A 9,002-nucleotide genomic window follows, 5' to 3' on the forward strand; every position below is an offset into this window, starting at 1 on the left:
AATAATAAATAATACTAAAAATATAATAAATAGCAAATAAATAATAAAAAATAATGAAATATAAGATGACATTTCCACAGTTATATCTCTGGTAACAATATTTTATACTTTCCAGTATTCTGGTGTCCTTAAGCACTTTCCTGCCTCACACAGCATGTTCAGTGATATTTGTCTTTGCATTGCTGTGTGAATTTCACCACTCAGGGTCAGACGGAGCCGAGCACCCAGGTGGCAAACTCAGCTTTAAAGAGAACGAGGTGAGGAGTCATGTTTGCTCAAGAACTTAAAAGTGGTTTTGGCAGGTAGCCTTTACTGACACTTGAATCATGTATTGTCTGCCATCCTAAAATAAGCTTATCTAGCGTGTTTACCGTGCATTTCATCAATAAGTTACAAATGTACTGAGGTCAAAGGTAACAGGCCGAGTACATAAACAGAGGTGACAACAGGAGCCTTTCACCATACAAGCAAAACTACTGTTTTATGGTTGCTGGGAAACTGAACACCAGACCCCCAATAGACTCCCCACTGTCTACGTTCAGTTTGATCCTAACCTACAGTGACCTGAGAAGGTTTGTTGCATTCTTGTCAGGACAGGCTTAAATCATTCTTGGTTGACTGATGCAACAATTAGGAGTTACACATTTGTTATGAAATATATTTAAATGAACTGAAAAAGTTCAAGTCAATAGTCTCCATTATAGCGTGTAAGCTTTATGAAATGCAGACAGATGAAGATAACACAGTAGTTAAAAAGTGTATTTTCATAAATAATATTTCATTTAGTTTTATAAAATAATTGCAACAGAAAAAGATAAACCTACACAATGCAAATAAATAAATAAAAACAAAAAAAGAGTAGGAGCAAGAAACCAGAAAACAACGGAAACGTTGGAGGCTGTAGCTCAGGAGGTAGAGCGGTCATCCTCCAATTGGAAGATCCAGTCCACATGTCAATGTGTCCTTGGGCAAGACACTTAACCCCAAATTGCTCCCGTTGCTGTGCCAACGGTGTATGAATGTGTGTGAATGGTTAACTTCCACCTGAAGTGCAGGTTGGCACCCTGTGTGGTAGCCCCTGTCATCAGTGTGTGAATGGGGCTAATGAGTTGTAGTGTAAAGTGCTTTGAGTGGTCGAAAAGACTAGAAAGGCGCTATATAAGTACAGTCCATTTACCAAACAAATATAAATAAAGGCAGTCGAAGATGCTTTACATAGATAAAAAGAAGTTACACATAGCAACATCAGAGCAGAAGTGAAGACACAACAGGAAAGACAGAGTTAAAGCTTTAAAATAAATGCAATAAAAGATAATGAATGAGAAAAAGGACATTTTTTATTATAAATATTGGACAAAAACCTGAGCATAAGCAGTGTTGGGGAGACTTAAACTACATGTAGTTGAACTACATAGCTTAACTACAATTTGCTGTAACTTGGTGGTAGTTAAACTACATTCATATTTTGTGCTGCGTCAAGTTTTTCAACTACTTCTTCGGTCATTGTGGCATTATCCAAACACCAGAAAACAAGTGAGTTTTGAAGATGCTGGGTCTGTAGAGGCTGTTCTGAACTCAAGGAGACATAACAGCAAAAGCATAATGACGTTTATGTTTCGGTCTTTACCTTGGAGCATCCAGGAGTGCCTGAGGGACTGATGTTGCTGGCGGTAAAGTGACTACAAGTGGATGAATGTTTGTAAAATTGGTTTGTACAATGCCAGGAAAAACATGCTTTGGGCAGATATGGTGACACATGAAACATTGGAGAGAAGAAATGATAGATATGCTATGAATTTAATACTGACAATGAGAAAAATGATAGAGAAATATCACTAATTTATCTCAAATAGAAAGCAGAATTGAATCATTTTAAGATAAGAGGTTGTTGACTGATTGAAATTTGGCTTGCAACTTGACATGTTGAACTGGCACTCATGAAAGTCTGGACCCCTATTCAGTACTTATTTTTGTTCTTGTGTCTTTAATCAATATTTGTTATGTTATTCTGCACATCACTGTCATCATGATGCACTGTGCAATTGCCAGTATGCATGGAAAAACTTCTAACTTCTACATCTTCCCACAAGAGATTATTACAACCAGTCTCAGGCTGGATCTGATCCCGTGGTCAGGCTCACAAAAGGCCCTGTTCATCATAGAACTGATGATGCCATGAGGAGAGGATGCAATTGGTTAAGCGTATGAATGTGCTCCCTGTGGAGGTTGGCTGTTGAGGTTTTGCAGCCATGTCGACCGCCAGGTTACTAAAAGGGATGGGAATCCGACGACAAGCCGTCTGGCAGGTTATCAAGTCACTGGCAATAACTGAGGAGCGAAGAAGCAACTGAACTGGTTCTGGCTGTAAAAAAACAAGAAGAAACGGGTGGTGAGATGATCATTAGTCAGCATGAGGGGTAAAAACAGAAGAGGGTGTACCTGGGACGCTGGAGGTGTCGTACGCCTATCAACGAAACACAGAAGGAGGAGGGTACTCACCTGATGACCCCAGTGAAGCTTCTACTGCTACCAACCCACTGCTGGTTATAATTTACAGTCCGAATAAACAGGACTGAATCATTGACAGAAGAGAACCCCCGTATTCGACTGATCTCCCTAAAGTTCTGATGCTGCTGGTTATGATTTAGTCCGCATAAACAGGACTGACTCATTGACAGAAGAAACCTGGACTCAACTGATCCCCATGAAGTTTTGATGCTGCTAGTTATGATTTACAGTCTGCATAATCAGAACCCAGTGATTGACAGAAGAAATCCAGACTTGACTGATCCTCTTCAAGTTCTGTTGCTGCGTCGGCCTATCGATGAAACACGAAGGAGAAGGGTGCCCACCTGATGACCTCAGTGAAGCTTCTACCCCTTTTCCCCCCTCCCCAACGGCTGGTTCTGATTTACTGTCCACATAAGCAGGACTGAATCAATGACAGCAGAGACCTGGACTCATCTGATCCCCTTTGAGTTCTTTTGCTGCTGGTTCTGATTTACAGTCCGCAAACAGGACGAAGAACAGAAGTTCTGTTGCTGCTGCTGTTTATAATTTACAGTTCACATAAACAGGATTGAATCAATGACAGAAGAAACCCAGGCTTGACTGATCCTCCTAAAGATCTGCCGCTGTGTGTGTGTGTGTGTGTGTGTGTGTGTGTGTGATTGTGTGTGTGTGTGTGTGTGTGTGTCTGTGTGTGTGTGTGTGTGTGTGTGTGTGTTTGCCATCAGGCCAAAGTTACCACAAAAAAGAATTCAAGTTTAACGATCAGATTACTATGATATCTTACTTTACTCACTCATGCTCTTTCTTTCATTTTGACGGAATCATATATCTAACATTTCTCTCCAATGATTTGAGTGTTGTTTTATTTGGGAAGCAAGAAATCAGTCAAAATATCCTGTAAAGCAGTAACTTGTTTAGGAGAGAAAGTAAGATACACTGTATGTGCCACAATGTTATGAGAAAGTGTCCTTTTAAATCAACAGAGAACCTTGTGACGGTCAAAATTAACCAGGCTGATTAAAAATGTGGACGACCGATGTAGATATTAAATGAATTGAGTTTAATTAGGGTTCTTCAAAAGTTCTTTTTTTCTCTCTCAGTTTTTTGGTTTTGACCATAGACTGTATATAAAATGGACGTAACATCCGTGACGTCACCCATTGGTTTGTGGACTGCATCTTGGAAGCGAATAGTTTCGGATCTTGGCAGCGCCATCTTGAAAATTTCCGGTGCATGCCGGGAAAAATAAAAACACGGATTCTACTTATATGGGCATCAGGAGGAGCATGAGGCGCCCTCCTGAACCTGTGAACCAATCAACCTGTCAATCACGACGTAGCCACGCCCTAATGCATACCCTGCTTTATCGTCACATATAAAATCAGGGAGGCCAAAATTTGAAAATAGTTAATATTTTTTTCATTGAAGAAGGCTTTAAACTAGCGATTGAGACCATAAACACATTTTGAAAACGTTTACTGAGGTTAGAAATCAAGTGAGAAGTTGGTGAATTCTCCATTGACTTGTATAGAGACGGAAGTCCTTTTGACACCAAAACGGTCGCCCCCTGGTGGCCTTTTGATAGAATGCAGTTTTAAGTTACTTCCGCGTTGGCCTCATTTCAGAGGACCAGAACTCCCCGCCTGGTTTTGACATACAAATTGGAATACTTAAGCGCTCTCACATGCTTCACAGTCTAGTGGAATGTTTGGCTTATTTTATGAAATCCATCAATGATCTACTTATCAGCACATCGTTGTTTAGTCATTCGTCATCATTTCACCAAGGCTCAATTATGTGGCATTTCAGTAATGTTTTTCTAGCGTGCCCTGTCAATCACACACAGTGTTTGCTACTGTGGTTATTTTCTTGCTTGTACTTTCTGTTTGAAGTTTTTTTAAAGATGATTTTGGACTAACATGTCCAAACAGTCACACATTAATGTAGTGTTCAGGTGTCTACATACTGTTCCAGGTACCAGAGGTTTTACAGGTGTTTTGGCGTATAGACCAGAATAGGAATAATAGATAGAGTCCAAATTCAGACAAAATGACAAGAATATGGTTCTTCTTCTGAATAAACTCTTACAATATGTGTGGGCTAAAAGTGGGAACAGCTAACCAGATGATGTGAGATCCTCAGAATGTATTAGTTTGTTTTAAAAAGAGGTGGAAAAACTTAATTTAAGGGCACAACAGCCTGTTTTCATCATGATTTGGGCAGGCAAGGATCACGCTGGGAAGTTATTTTAACCTAGTATTCAATGCCATGCTTCATTTTGTATGCATGATATATATATTTTTATTTTTTGTAAATGCTGTTCATAGTTTTGTTTCATTTTGTTTAATTATGTGTTTCTGTAATGTGTGTATGTCTACTGTAACAGTTGACAAATGTATGCTGGAGCCAGACCATGGATTATTACATTTTAAATAAAGTCTCTCTTCGAATCAGCTGGAGGCAGACTCACAAAGTCTAAAATGTGAGTTTTGTGTGATCGCTCTCATTTGTTCTAGTTTTGCTGCAACAATCAGTATCTGATGAATCTTTGCTGCTGAGACAGATAAACAGACGGTCACGGTAATCAATACTGGGAAACATAAAAGGAAAAAGACTTTCTCTGAGTGAGAATCTTTTAAAGTATGGTTTTAGTAAACATTTAAAACAATTCTACTTTGATAAAAGACATACTTAAATTACTTGGCATAACAATTTTATACTGATGTAGGTCTTGAATTGGGTCAATGCTCACTGGTACAGTACATTTCTGTCCAACTCACTCAAGTGACACTTTGTAATAAATGTTACTGCGGTTACTGTTAATGCACTGCTCAAACAGGCTTTGAGCGGAGGAAGCTGTAAAGATACAATATGTGGTCTAGTTCCATTGGAAAGTTTAGATTTCCCATATTTCATATTACAAAGTAAGTCATTTGCACGCTCAAATTCATAATTCTTGCCCACGTGTTCATATTCATTCTAGAGGCTGCAGGTTACGAGTACTAGCAAACTTTTTTGTGTTATACTCTGTTGTTGTATGGCCCTCTAATTTTTGTCTGGAGTCACTGAGGTTGTGTCAAAATTTAACCTCCAGCTCATTTTTTTTCTCCCTCCCGCTCTTCTGTTTTGAAGCAAAGTAGAGACAGTGACTTTGAAAAGACGCCAGCAATTGTCTGTGTTCGTTGAATAGCTCAAGGGTCACGGTTAGACAGGCATGTATGTACTTAAAAACCACACAACGTATTGCAGATAACATCTTGGACAAATATTTCCAAAATATTTTCAAAAACACTACGCACATTACTTTTTCTCACACACACACACACACACACACACACACACACACACACACACACACACACACACACGAGCACTGCAAGGCACAACCACACATGTAATTTCAGCTGTATTTTATTCTTCATCCATGACACACAGACAGTAATTACATTTGAGGAGAGAGTGATTCTGCATATCTAGATTTTTACTCATGCAGTTTTGGGATTCCTCTTACCAGCCTTTAAGCAACATGTGCACTTTTACCTTGAAGCTACTCCTGTCCCCAAGCAGACCCCAATTATTTTACATCTATCAAACCTACAAAGCTCAATGGACCGTAAGTAATAAAACGTTTTAAATGATGCCCACTAATCTCTCACTGACAACAATTTATGGCTGACTAATACTGTTTGTCCGGTTTTTTTCCCCCTAAAGGAAAACGTTTTGTAAAGTGGGCATTCACGTATTTACTTTAACACAGGATCCCAATTGGAGATGAAACAGAGATAAGAGCCTTGAGAGCAAAGCTGGGAGCATTTTCTACAGAGAGGATGCTCTGGTTCTTGAGTGATGGACAGACCCCCTCAGGCTCTGAGAGTCTCAATGGCACTAGATACTACATGCTTTACATTCCTGAAATAAAGATAAAAGGAAACTGTCAAGTAATAGAAGTTTCAACTAAGATCAATCATACAGGATACATGTAGTACTGTGCATGTGAAACGTACAGGTTGGTTTGTCAGCATAATCTAAATGATGAAGGAAGAGCATGATGCATGGTTGCACGTGCAAGTACATTTACTGAAGCACTGTACTCGAGTACAATTTTGTGGGACTTGTACTTTGAGTATTTCAATTATATGCTACTTTGTCCTTCTACTCCACTACATTTATTCAGGAGTTTATATAACTAGTTACTTTCAGATTAGGATTGGCCATGATATTAGATTCTTTAATGCGCTGTCATGGGAATCGACTTCACATAAACTGCCTCAATTGCCATCAGGCATTCAAATATCAACAAACAAATGACTTATGAGGAGTGCAACTGGTTTATTTCTAATGACGCACAGGTGCTGTTTCATTGTTCTGTATATGATTGTTGTAAACTGAAGATGTTTGTCTTTAAGGAATTATAATGATATGGTATCTATCTTAGGGTCCCTTGTGTAAAAAAAATAATGTATTACAAGAGGGAAAGGTGTATTGAATTAAAATTGGTTAAAGTACTCAGGACTATATAAACAGTTAAAAATAAGCTCCTCCTTACAGCATTAAATGCTGCTTACACGTAAAAGCATCAGTAACATTCAAATAACAAATTTACGTAGTGAAATAATATATAAATGAAGGATATAAAACTCAAAATGATGCCATTTTATGTAATAACTACCTTTATTTTTGATACTTTAAGGATATTTTGCTTGTGATTCTTAAGTGAAATTTTGGAGTGCAGGACTTAATAATGCTGTTTTTCTGTCTAAAATAACTGAAAATCAATATTTGGTCATATATACTGTATGCATATTTTAAATATGATACATTTTTATCAGATGGTGTGGATTAAAAGCGGACAGTTTAACCACACGCCTATAAATAATGGTAGGAAGCTGGTAGCTGTAGACAGCTGCAGAGGGAAGGAAAGACAATCAGAGAGGAAAAGTGACCAAAACTGTTTCCTCTTTTATGTAACTGTTATTTATGTAGTTGGCTTTTGAACTGTTGGTAAATCAACAGTACTGTACTTCACTGTTTTCTTAACTTTAATAAACTAATGGCAGAACTAAGGCTACATATTGCATTCACTTGAAAACAAATAAAGAAGCTCTGTTTTTACTGAGTAATCTTTTTCCTGTTTTTTGGAGTAATTTTTTACTTCAAAATCCTGCAAGAAGCTCCAACCTGCAAGTAACGTTAATTTAATGTTGCTGCTCTTAATCTACTGAAATGTATTTCTGTCACACCAGAAAAAGGAGGAAAAAAAAGCATCAGAGCTGAATCTCTTATCACGTTATAATGTGAAAGTCATTGCTGGTCTCAGAGGTGGACCCTGTGATGTTCTCCTACACTTTCGTATACCGCTGCGTCATGAAATGGTCCGCCGTTGGTGTGTGTGTGGAGAAAGGCACATATCATGCACCTCTATCTGATGTGATTATTTGCCTTCAGCTGTTAGAAAAAAGTTACTCCGAAAAATTGAAAAAAAAATACTCAGAAAAACGGAGCCTTTAATCTTTTTTTTTATTTTTTTTTAAGTGAATGCAATACGCTTCTCTACAGAACAGAACAGTCAATGAAAAATACGTTGCGGTTACAGTTATCTGGCAGCAATTTGGCAGTTAGTTTAAAAAAAGAGGAGTGTCCCAAAGGTCTTAAACATTAAGTCATCTTGTTTACATATGGCCTTTCAGTCACTTTGCACTGTTGATACAGTCTAGGCTCCCATGACTGCATGAAACCAGTTAGATTTGTTTATCTACTGATTCATAAGAAAATGCACACGAAACAACCACTGGAACAGAGCTCGCTGGGAATATCGTGCAACTTTTCACGTACTCTGGTAAGAAGGCCTCAGATAGTCATACTGCACAGCAGGTATGGTATGTGTGACAGCAAAAGCCTTGAAGCAGAGTCTTCAAGCCAACAGCGCCTCATGAAAGGCACACAGTGACTGACAGTTTGACAGTTACACTTTGCTCCGGTAAAGCTGAGAGATCAGACCGCCTCTCCAAACAAGGTGTTGAAAAGTTCTCTTTGATTTCCTGTGATGCTTCATTCCTGTGAGATTACCGCCTCCACACCAAAACCCTGGAGGTGAATATATTTAAAGAAAATCAGCAGCAAAAATCAGCAGCAATGTGCCTATCCACTTTTCATTCAAACTACATGACTTCCTAAAGAAATTAAGGGGTACACTTCATTCTCAAAATAGTACATTTTTCATTGCTGTGTGCACCACAGAATATATTTCATTCATCCTCAATGCATAGGTGTGAAAGCAGAAATCTCGGGTGACAGATGTCCTAAAAAATGAGCAAAATACAATCAAATCAATATTTTATTTGGAGGAGCTCTTTTTTTTAATTATTATTTCATACCATCAGCCAGCAGACTGTACAACACCACAGCTCCCAGTACCTCCTACTCCCACTAATAAGGCTGACGCTGTCCCTGCTGTTAATCACAGGAATTATTTTAGAGATTGTTTATTGTAT

Source organism: Scomber scombrus, chromosome 6 (assembly GCF_963691925.1).
Source record: "Scomber scombrus chromosome 6, fScoSco1.1, whole genome shotgun sequence".
Taxonomy (NCBI): Eukaryota; Metazoa; Chordata; class Actinopteri; order Scombriformes; family Scombridae; genus Scomber; species Scomber scombrus.